General features: G+C 40.4%; 1 protein-coding gene across 4 annotated transcripts in view; it reads right to left on the bottom strand.

Annotated features, from left to right (window-relative positions):
* Window positions 1-12,242, bottom strand: part of Pparg (peroxisome proliferator activated receptor gamma) — a 130,940-nt gene that overhangs the window by 84,130 nt on the left and 34,568 nt on the right. The window contains exon 1 of one of the 4 annotated variants that reach the window (XM_031382996.1): window positions 6,364-6,410. The exons of the other annotated variants lie outside the window; for them this stretch is intronic. The gene's annotated coding sequence lies outside the window, so the exon portion shown is untranslated. Of the gene's footprint in view, window positions 1-6,363; window positions 6,411-12,242 lie in introns of those variants that run through there. 4 annotated transcript variants of the gene reach the window in all.

Raw genomic sequence — 12,242 nt, 5'->3', positions numbered from 1 at the left:
TATCATATGTAAGTACACTGTAGCTGTTTTCAGACATACCAGAAGAGGGCATCCGATCTCATGACAGATGGTTGTGAGCCACCATGTGGTTGCTGGGATTTGAACTCAGGACCTTAAGAAGAGCAGTCAGTGTTCTTAACTACTGAGCCATCTCTCCAGCTAGACTTTATAAGTTTTAAAGCTCTATGTAGCTAGGGGCACGACTGTATTTCTGTGGTTTCAGACATTTTTGAGGCTAAGACAAGAGGATCACTTGAACATAGGAGTTTGAGGCTAGCCTGGACAACATGGAAAGGCCTCATCTGAGGAAAACAAACAAAAACCACAGACAACATAATAAAATCAAACCAATAGAATACTCCTATATGAACATAAGATACTATGTTCTTCTGTTGAGACCAGAACACTAAAAATATTTCACTTAAGATTGCAATTTCAAAGCTTTATTGAATAAGTATGAAAATATACATGCAAGATGGGGATGTAGCTTAGTGGTGGAACCTTTGCCTAGCATTCACAAGACCCTGGACTCCTCCACCATACACACAAATAAGGAAAACAGGTAAGTAAATAAAATGCATATGCTGAGAGTTGGAAACAGTTGTGTCATGATGCTAACAGCAGTTACTTCTGGGTGATGGGATCCATTATGAGGGACTCTTTGCTTTGTGTGCTTCTGTAGACTTAGCAATAGCAGCTATTACTTTAATCATTACCTCACTTGAAACGCTGGGCAACAATTACTAGAAAAAGAACACCTACCAACCTGGAAGGCTCTCTGAGGACACACACATGCACAGTAAGCTGAGTTCTTAAAACTAAGTTTCTGTAGATAAGTGGCCGTGATGTTTGATTTCGCTTTTTCAGTGACTAGACTTAACAAGAACACTACAAGTCTTTCCATTTTTCTATGGAACTATTATTTCTTATAGTTTTTCTTCTCTGAAGTGTTTCTATTGGATAGCGGAAGTGCTAGCCTTCAGAAAGCATGAAAAGGTGAAAGACACACTTGGAAGACAGACAGGAAACTTAAAATTAGCCTTGCATAACAGATACCATGTGCTCCTGAACTCATTGCTGCCACTCCTCTTTGCCTGTCCCCAACTCTCTAGAATGCTCCTACCATCTCCTGTGATGCTCAGAGTATACATAAATCAGCTTCCAACTTGGCCTTTATCCTATTACTGAGATTTTTTTTCTTTTTAAAAAGAGATCATTCTTTGTTCTCCATTGGCCTTAAACTTGGCTCAAATCTTTTTCCCTTGACATTCTGAGTGGCCAGGGCTGAGAAAAGGAATGACACCTCCTATGGCTTTATTTTACTGAAAATGCTGATCAGTTTTTGTTTCTAGCACTGTCCTAGCTTAAATGTTGCTCTCCCTTGAATTCATTCTCATCATCCATTTCTTGTTGAGTCTGAGATAAAGGGGCTCCATTAAGATGAGCAGATACTTTATCAACGCCCAGCCAGGACAAGTATTAATGAAACAAGGCACTGTTAACAATGCATACAGGACCTTGGGCATGAACTGAAACTGTCATAGGCAAACCAGGTCATCATCACTTTAAGATTAAGCAAGGTCAGGAGATGAGGAGAGGGTAGGTGTCCTGATACCTTTGGTCCTTAGCAAATAGCAACTAGGTCAGTGCTGTCTTTGTTATTGTTTGTTTGTCCCTTATAACGTCCCCTTCTGACATTTAGCTCAGTGATCCAGGACTTACAGCACTTTTTAAATTTTTTTAAAAGAAACCTGTAGTAGAATGTAGTGTTGTAAAATTTTTTCTCTGTCTTTCTTGAACCCTGAAGGTTCACACGGGCAGTTGTTTTGCAAAGGAGGGTGGGAATTGCACAGTTTTTGCCCTAGGCTCTCTTGCATTAAGGAGTGTTGTATCTGGCCACTTCTCAAGCCACCAGATGTGAAATAATTAATGCCCACTTAGATTACAAATCTCATTTTAATATCTTTCAACATAAATAACAATAACAATAGTCAATTTGTGCATTTCAAGGCTTCCAAAACAGGAGACATATTAACTACACAGAGACCATATTTAAAAAAAAAAAACCAAAAAACCAAAAAACCAAAAAACCAAAAAACCAAAAAAAACTTGATGAAGTACTTATCTTAGTGAAAACAAGAATGAGTAAAATAGCCAGTTTCAACGAAGATAATAGCATAACAGTAGGTTTGATGACTACAATTAACCTAACCAACAAATCCCAGGATAATTCAACTTAGTAAGTTCTTAACACCTCAGGAGTCTAAATCCTATGTTTCAACTAGGGAAATGATTGTGTTCTGGGATATTTCCAACTCTGCCAAGGACCTGTAAATATGACCTAAGATAATACACACCTTTAAAAGCACTGTTCTAACATATTCTCTAAGAACTGTACACATAAGGCACTGCTGCTGGGGAAGGATGGAGTGTGGTGCCTGCCTAGAACCCAGAACCAGGAAGCAGAGGCAGAAAGACTAAGCAAGACTGAGGCCAGCCTGTTGTCTAGCCAAAACAGAACAAAACAAAACAAAGCACAAAGACACACTGCACACAAATACAACAATGACAACAACAAACCCTCTAATATAGTCCAAAGTAAACTTTAATAGCTAATTCCTAATGATGTACTCTATCTATCTGAAACTTCAGGTAAATTGATTAAACTATATTGAAAGAAAACTAACACTGCTCTTTTTTTCTTTTTTGTTCAGTGATGGACCTGTGTAACATGAGAGCCATCATTTTCCACTAGCTGAGTACAGTTCACACCATTTTAATCCAAGGTCATAAATAAGATTAGGAGTTGGGAAGCCAGGGTGAGTGTACACTTATAAACTCAGAACTCAGAAGGTTGAGGCAGGAAGATTAGGGGTTCAAATCCACCATGGGCTATATACCAAGACTGTCTAAAGGAAAAAAAGAGTTAGACTTGGTAATGAACAAAATAAAGAGTAGAAATAAATAAAGCAATAACAATATTCAATGTAAAGAGGTGATCGGTAGGTAAAGATTAAAGTAGATCATATGAACAATTCAAGTAAGAAGAGAGATGTGATGGTTTACTAGAGATTCAGGACAAGAGAATTGACCATGAAGTTCAAAATGACTAATTATGAGGACATAATCTTTTAGCAGTAGCAGAACATGTTTTAGTATATAGTACCTATTTAATCTTGAGAAGTACAAATAATTCCCACTTTGCCAAAAGATGAAGCTCAAGAAAGCTGAGTAACTTGGCCCAGATCACTGAATCAGGGAGTGAAATATATATAAAAAGATATTTAATCCAAATCATCAAAGATGTGTCAGATCAACCTAAAATAAGACACACAGAAACAATAATAAAACAACAAAAATACTGAGCACCAGGGGCTGAGGCAAGAGGACTGATGGAGCCCAAGAGTTTAAGGCTAGCTATGGAAAAACAAAGATGCCTTGTCTCAAAATCAACCAAATTAAAACTGTTTGCAATTTACAAGACACTGTGGGAAATACACAAGAGTATAAGTCTGCCCTTAAAATATCTGTAATCTTGCCAGAAAAGTCAGTGACAATACAGTGAAACATTAGGCAATGGTTTATGATTTGAATAAGAATTGAGCCAACACCAGAGGAGATGTCAAAAGGTAGACCTGGCTAATTGTCAAGCTAATACTAAGATTAAAAAATTTCACAGGGATTCACTGGAACATGTCAAGTGGGATGGCTCCTGGAAAAGTCCCAGTGGAAGACATGGGATTTCAGGGAAGGCTTGCACAGAGAGCAGGATATAGACTCTGGGAGCATGGCTTCTGGAGCAAGGGGACTGTGCACTGTTGTTATTTTCCCATTCCTATCTCCATTATTTGATATGGCTTTACTAGTGTATGAATAAAGACTGACTAATGAACTGATTAATAACAGAAGGAATGAACATGTGTAGAAGAAAGATGGAATGTTTGGAAAGAAGTAAAAGTATGACAAGGGTGGGAGAGACCATGCAGGTAAACAAATTATTTTGCTTTAAAGTTCTGATAAGTGAGCTGGGTGATGGTGGCTCACGCCTCTGATCTCAGCGCTTGGGAGGTAGAAGCAGGTGGATTTCTGAGTCTGAGGCCAGCCTGGTCTACATTCCAGGACAGCCAGAGATACACAGAGAAACCCTGTCTGGAAAAACCAAAAAAAAAAAAAAAAAAAAAAGTTCTGATAAATGGTTTAGCCAAGGTATGTAAATGAAGAAGTATGGGTCTCCAGACTTTCAGTGAGGTACACAGATATAGATTCAAGAAATGTATCATGGTTTGAGTTCCAACATTGCCTCTATAACTAGTGGTATAACTGTATGTAAACAAAGTCTCAGTTTCATCTGTGTAGACCAATGGTTCTCAACCTGTGGGTTGCAATCCCTTTGGAGTCGAACAACCCTTTCACGGGGGTCACCTAAGATTGTAGGAAAACACAGATACTACATTAGGACTCATAGTAGTAGCAGAATTACAGTTATGAAGAAGCAATGGGATAACTTTGTGTTTGGGGGTCACCACAACATGGGGAACTGTATTAAAGCATAGCAGCATTAGGAAGGCTAAGAGCCACTGTCGTAGGTGATTTTAATGAAGATTGAGAGAAATAAGGTGGAGGCTGGGGCTATGATTCAACCCTTCAAAATCTTTGAACCTCTGGGTTCAACTCTCAGAAACAGAGAGGGGTGGGAGGAAGAAAGCAAGCAGAACAAGCAAGCGAACAAGCGAACAAGCAAGATCCAGGCATGGGAGGACACATCTGTAAACCAAGTACCCAGGAAGCGGGGGCAGGTGGGTATCTGAGTTCCAAGCCAGTAAAGTCCACATAGTGGGACCCTGCCTCAAACACAAGAAAAGAAAGAAGCCTAAATGGAACAGTGCTTGGCACTCAGAAAGTATGAATGTTTCCTCATTAGGGAAACTCAGGGCTGGAGAGATAGCTTATTCAATAAAGTGCTTGATGCTCAAGCATGAAGACCCAAGTTTACATTTAAAAAGGAAAGTGGGACAAGAAAAAGGAAGACATACAAAAACCTAGTACTGGGTGTGTGGGAGAGTAGAGACAGGCAGATACCTGGATCTCACAAGCCAGTCAGTCTCACCAAATCTATGAGAGTCTCACCAAATCCAGGTTCAGTGAGAGATCCTGTCTCAAAAAAAAAAAAAATAATGTGGAAAACAAAGAAGACACACAATGTAGTCATGGAGAATAGATACTCCATGTACATATGTACCTATTTATGAGCATTCATATTCACATGAATATATAAACATGTATACATATATCCATACACACAAGTTATTATACCATATGAAAGATCCCTGGTATAGTCTGTTCAAGACTTAACTCAATCGGACCTAATCTAGACATAATGGCCATTTATTGTATGTATGTATATATACATATGCTTACTTTTAATGCTAGTGAAATAATTTTGAAAAAAAACCTGGCTTATATATTAAATCATTGATCAAAATGTGTTTTATATAAAATCAACTATGCTAAAATACATTGCATTCTTAATCACAGTGGCTGAAATTATATCAAAGCCCATATATAAATTAAAAAATGACATCTAACTGATTTGTACTGAAAGCTATGAAGCCCTGGGAAGACTTGAATAAACTCTCTGGCTTCACTCACTTATATTATGGAGTTTGGAGCTCTGGTAGCTAAGCAATAGTTGCCCATTAACTTTGCTGTCTACAACATCTCTGACACATCATCCAGGATACAAATTGCCTCACTACTTAAGCATGTGCAAGTAGTGTCCATTGGGTGACCTCGTGATGTAAGAAAATCAGAAGTCCCTTTCAAGGTATGCTAACACTGCCATGTTCTGAACACATATTTAGGAAGAGCCACGGAGTCGAATTACACTGCCTGTTTCACCTTCTTCGTGCCTCTACCACCCTGTTTCCCTTTACAGAAGTACCCCAGGCCCTTCCCTCCAGGAGGCAGGCTGGGAGCTCAGGCCTTCTGTCTCCTCATGTTTGCCTGCCTTATGAATGAGCTATTTATTTTCCTTCTGCAAAACTTGCTGTTTGGGTGGCTGGTGACCACACATCCAGTAGGACAGCAGAATGACTTCAGCGAATTGTCTCCACACCTTTAGAAAAAGTGGGGAGATGCTAAAGAGAGAATGGAAACCTGATTGAAAGTTGACCTAATTCTTTAAAAGAGCAGCTTCTAAAATGTTTCCTGAAATAACCTTTCATGTTTTTTATACCTATAGTCAAATGTCATTACTTAAAACTATGATAGTAATAGTTTCAAATTCATCAAATTGGAGCTATCTAAATTTAATCTATACTTCAATTTGTTCTATAACATTTACCAAAATAAAAAATGGCTTACTATGTTGAAGGAAGACTTTACACAACTGGAAATGGAAAGAGCCTTCTAGGTCACCGAGTTGAGCAGAAATTTCATTTATCAAAATTGGGAGCCTGGGGGGAAGTACAGTGGCAGAGTGTTGTATTAGCATGTTTGAGGCCCTAGGTTCAAGCCCAGCGCTGCTCTACAAACAAACAAACAAACAAACAGTTGTTTTACCAAGAACAATCTATTCCTTGCATGGCTTGACCATCTTTTCATATCATAAGACTCTATCAAAAGAATTGGAAAACTGTTCAACTTGACAATCATTGGCATAAAACTACCTTGTTATATAAGGTTTGAAAATATCAGAGATATTTCTGATTTATGTTTCTGTATCAGTCCTCTCTCTGAGGATCAGCCCCATAGACATTGATAGAGTCTACCTCTAGTAGAAAGACAGAGCATCAAATGGAGGGAATGGGGTTGCCATCCCACAATCAAAACCTCTGACCCAGAATTGTTCCTGTCTAAAAGAACTGCAGGGACAAAAATGGAGAAGAACCTGAGGGAAAGGCAGTCCAGTGACAGGCCCAACTTGGGAACCATCTGAAGGGGAGGTTCCAAGGCCTGACACTATTACTGAATCTATAGTGTGCTTGTAGACAAGAGCCTATCGTGGCTGTCCTCCAAGAGGTCCAACAAGCAGCTGACTGAGACAGATGCAGATACTTACACCTAACCAATGGACTGAAGTCAGGCAACCCTGTGGTTGAATTAGGGAAAGGCTGGAAGAAGCTGAGGAAGACGACCAGTAGTCTCAACTAACCTGGACCCCTGAGATCGCTCAGACAACAAGCCACTAACCTGTCAGCATATACTAGCTGGTCTGAGGTCCCCAACACATATACAGCAGAGGACTGCCTGGTCTGGCCTCAGTGGGAGAAGATGCACCTAACTCTCAAGAGACTTGAGGCCCCAGGGAGGGGGAGGCCTGTTGAGGGGTATGGGGATATCCTCTTAGAGACAGGGATTGGGGGAGGAGGAATGGGATGTAGAACTGTGGGAGGGTGGACCGCGAAGGGGTAATGACTGGACTGTAAAAAAATAAAAGTAATAAAAAAAAATCTATCTCACAGGCAACTCAAAGTTAATGTTCATAAACTAAAGTTGCATCAGTTCCCCCAAAGTCCTCCTCTTCCATTCATCCTAATAAGTGGTTGGCCCGATCATCACCCAGCTGGTCATCTGTGAAAGGTCATGCATGCCTGTGCTACAGTCTTTGGACTGGATTTGTTAAGTATTCACATTCAACCCCTTCTTAGACTCCTTACTCCTGCAGTTTAGATCAGCCACCTCTCACATACACCTCTCCCCCCCGGTTTCCCTTCAGCGATCTCATCTGCTCTTATCTCTTCCAGCCATTCCCCTGCTGTAGACAGAGGGATGCTCCAAGGATGCCAATTGGAGAACATCATTCTCCACCCCACCTTAACTTCAAGATGACTTCTGTCTTAAACCTAAACTTGCATTTTTTTCTGAAGCCTCAGTTGACTCCTTTCTTTTTAAGTCCAGAAGAGAACAGCTTTTCCACCTTAGAGCCTCTATATTCCTTTGCCCTTGCTGTTCCCACAACTCCCTAAGGTAACTCCATAGCAATTTGTCAGTGTATAAAAACCGCTTCTTCCAACAAAGACCAGGTAAAGTCACCTCCTGCTCTTAGCATCCTCTTTTCTTCCCTCGTGCCAGTTCATGATAGCTTGCTCACTTTCTGTTTTCCCCACCATACTGCGGACTCACTGCAGTAGCACAGCAACAAAGAACAATGGCCATAAGAGTTTGGTGTTGGCCTCCAACTTTCTTTCTCCATGCCCCCAAAATCCCATTTCCATTTACCAGAAGTACCCCAAGCCCTCCAGGAGGCAGGCTCTGAGCTCAGGCTTTCTGTCTCCAAATGATGGCTGGTGAAAACATCTACTTGTGCTGTGCTGGGCAAGTTACCTAACAAGCCCTATTTTATTTTTTATTTGTGTGTGTGCGTGTGTGTGTGTGTGTGTGTGTGTGTGTGTGTGTGTGTGTGTGTGTATGTGTGTGTGACTTGCACATGTGATCAATGCCCACAGAGGGCAGAAGAGGGTGCTGCATTTCCTGAAGCTGGAATTACAGGTAGCTGTGAGCTATCTCATGTGGGTACTGGGAACCTAATTTGTGCCCTTTAGAAAAGCAGCAAGCACTTTTAACCACTGAGCTATCTCCAGCCCCAAAGACATGTTCTTAACTTGTGGGATTCTGTCTTTATAATGACTTGTCATGACACAAAGACATAGTATTTTTATATTTATGTGTAGATCTGCAAGAATCTATGGGTCCCCATTTAAGACATCAATGGCCTCTTTAAGATCTAAAGTTTCAACATTCTGAGAAGAACAGATGTTTATCTTCCACATTTCTTCCCAGTGAATCAGACCCACATGTGGGTTTGTGAAGGTAGACCTTAGAAAAAATACAAGCAATCCCACTGCACCAAGGAATGCATTTGAAGAGCAGTAGCCTCTTGGGTAATGCTGTTAGGCAACAGCATGAAAGAACTGAGCTTTCTCATTGTGTTGGCCAGTGGAGACTGATCAAAACATCTACCTGCATTTAGAGGGCATGAGAGTTTGATCATCTGGAGAAGGATGAGGAACAAACTTAAGTATGAAAGGGAAACAAGAGACAGCAAGGGGAAAACAAAGCAATTAAAAAGTGGTCAAAGGACCTGAATGGACATCTTTCCAAAAAAAAAAAAAAAAAAAAAAAAAAAAAAGATATATAAACAACCAATGATACAAGAAGACTCTCAAGAGTCATAAGATACTACAAAAAAAAAAAAAAAAGAAAGAGAAAAAGCAAAACTATGGTGAGATTATACGTCACATCTGACAAGATGGCTGTTATATTGCTGCAAAGAACATGGAAACTTTGACTTTGAATATATTGCTAGTTGGAATGTAGATTGCTGAATTGGTAGTGGAAATCAGCTTGGCAGTTCTTGAATAAGTAAAACATAAGCCAATCATACCTGTTAAGTACAACAATTGAAAGACTAAGGCAGGAAGATAGCAAGTTCAAGGCAAACATATTGTAAAACCATAAACTTCTACGGGCTCACCACATGGAATTGTTTAGATATGGCTTGTTCTTTCCTAAAGGTTTGTGTGTTGGAAGTCTGGCCCCCAGTGTTGTGATATTAAATGGTGGTGGGACTATAAAAAGGTGGGAGATGGTGGCACACAGCTTCAGAAGTGACTGTGGCACTTCTGGGATGCTGGCTAGTTCTCCCCAGAGAGTTGTTACACAAAAAGCAAGATTTGTCCTGGCCAGGCTTCTGTGCAGCCCCCTATTACTCCCCTCACCCCCTGCCCTAATTCCTTGTATTGTGATATCACTCTCTAAGGTCCTTGCCAGAACCCAATCAAGGCCGGAACTATCCTCTGAAGTCTTCAGGGCTGCAAGCTAAAGTCTCTCTTCTTTTCAAAGTATTGAACTTTGTCTATTTTGTTGTATTAATTAAAAATTGATTAAATCACCATGCAATTTGAGTGTCTCTACTCCTAAGTATCGCAAAGGAATGAAAGCAGAAACTCCAAGATACATGTGAAAATAAAGTCATTGTAGTGTAATTTGCAAAGGAAAAGGTTAAACAACATAAATGTTCATTCAACAGACGTATGAATAAAATGTGATGTACACATAAACCAGGGCATTATTCTGACACAAAAAGAATGGCATTCTGATACCTGCTATGACACACGAATGAACCTTAAAAACATTGTGACAAGGAAAACAAACCCTGAGTAAAACCACAGATATAGTGTGATTCCTATTGATATGAAATAATTGGGATAGGCAAATTTTAAAAAGGCAGAAATCAGAAGAGAGATAACTCAAAAGCTAGGGATGAGCAATGAGGGGTACAGAGCTTAGTTTCCATGACAGAGAAGTTTTAGAAATAGATATAAGGGACAGTTGTGCATACTGCAAATATCATTAATGCCCCTGAGTTTAGTTAAAGTGATAATTTTGTGTTTAATATATTTTCTACAATAAAAAAGGAGAGATGAATAGCTTGTCTACTGACTGACCATTTACATTCTGAGTGAATCCTGATTTAAGAGAATCATAAAGTACTTAGGAATCAACAGTGAGGTCAGGTACAACTCCATGACAGGGCATGCATACTAGCACACATTGGTCTATACCCAGCACCACAAACAGAAGAATCACAGGGTAAACATTGAGTAACCACTTGCCACCTGCTGATATGGCTAAGTATCAGTGGTCCCAGAGTAAGTTCATCCCCCTAAAGCAGCTCCCACCTTCATTCTGTGCCCAGGTAAATCATGAGTCATCCTTACAGGTAAATCTTAAAGGTCTTAAGATAAAACTACAAGTCTGAACTTTCTGATCTCTGAGTATTCTTTTACCCTTCATTAGGGAAGGGACAGTCGAGACTGAATGACACTCAGAACCAAGGAAGGAAGAGTGACAGCAGGATTGCCTCACTGGCACACTCCAAGAGTTCTTTTATTTTCTACTTGGCCATCGTTCTTAGTTCAGTTTGCTTGATTTGTTGGTTAATGACAAAGGACACCGGTTTCAACTTTGATCTGGGATTGACACCTCAGTTGTGATAAGAACATATGTCTGAAGGTCTTGCCCACATCCACATCAACCATACCACAAGACATTCACCATTATCTCCTTGCTGTGGAGAAGGGATGCTGCTCTCAACTGGGCTAGAAAATCACCAGCCACACTCCTAATACTCTGCAGTCTCCTTCTCTTTGGGTTCTGGCTCTTCACTTAAGAGTTCACATCTCTAGCGGTTGGACTCCTCCTCTCCTCTCTTGTACCTCTGAGGCTACTTGGGACTAAACTGAGTGGAAAAGGGTGGAGGTGACCACTCACAGCAAGTATTCTGTTCTTTAGACTTCTTTTTACTGGAGTTCTTTCCACGTGCCCAGAGGCCATGTGCTAAAATTATCTAAATATAAACAAAATGCTGGTTTCCTCAGTAAAGTCTCATCTGCCAAGATTCCACTTAGACTGCTGATTTATAGGTGTACAGATTCCTAACACGGAAGGTCACCATGGCTCTCTGTCTTTGGGAAGCAAATGAACCACTGAAATGCCCTGGCCAGAGAGGAAGACGTAGCTTTGGTTAAAACAATGAGTTTCTGCCTTTTCTGCTAGTATATTTTTTTTTCACTTCACCCTTAAAAATGCAAAGTAAGTTCTTCCAAGGTTATGTCTATGTATATAGCACAGCAAATTAGCCACTCTTCTAAAATAAAGTGGTAGTCCATGTTGAAAAAGAAGCTACTATCTAAGACAGAACACACCATTACCAATTACCAAATACTTTTGCATGCTGGCTGCCTCTTCCCACCTTCTCAGCAGCTCCCAATGAGCTTTCAGTTTGTAGTGCCTGGCTGTCTTGCTGGGGGTTTTAGTTTCTACCCAAGAACCAAAGAGCCATTTATGAAAATCTGCATTTTTCTTTATATAAACAAATACTCTAAATTTCTACCTGGGGGAAAGGGAATTTCAGAGATAACCTGCCAAGCTTGAAACTCCATAATGAAAAAGATGTCTTGAAATCACCAGATGGCTGGAACTGACTTGCTTAGTGTGAAATGTTTGACTCCACTCATTTCTGATCAGAGAGAATGGAAAGAGTCAGTGGCCTCTACTTGCGGCCATCACTTCCCCAATGTACAGAGTGTAGAGGCTACAGGCTGGCTTGGTGCTGGAGTGCTCTGGAAAGGGATATTCCGTATCACTGGGCTGAGGCCATCACTTCCCCACTGTACAGAGTGTAGAGGCTACAGGCTGGCTTGGTGCTGGAGTGCTCTGGAAAGGGATATTCCGTATCA

The sequence above is a fragment of the Mastomys coucha genome, unplaced genomic scaffold (assembly GCF_008632895.1).
Source record: "Mastomys coucha isolate ucsf_1 unplaced genomic scaffold, UCSF_Mcou_1 pScaffold20, whole genome shotgun sequence".
NCBI classification, from domain to species: domain Eukaryota; kingdom Metazoa; phylum Chordata; class Mammalia; order Rodentia; family Muridae; genus Mastomys; species Mastomys coucha.
The sequence above is the reverse complement of the archived record's forward strand: the minus strand, read 5'-3'. Positions and strand labels throughout refer to the sequence as shown.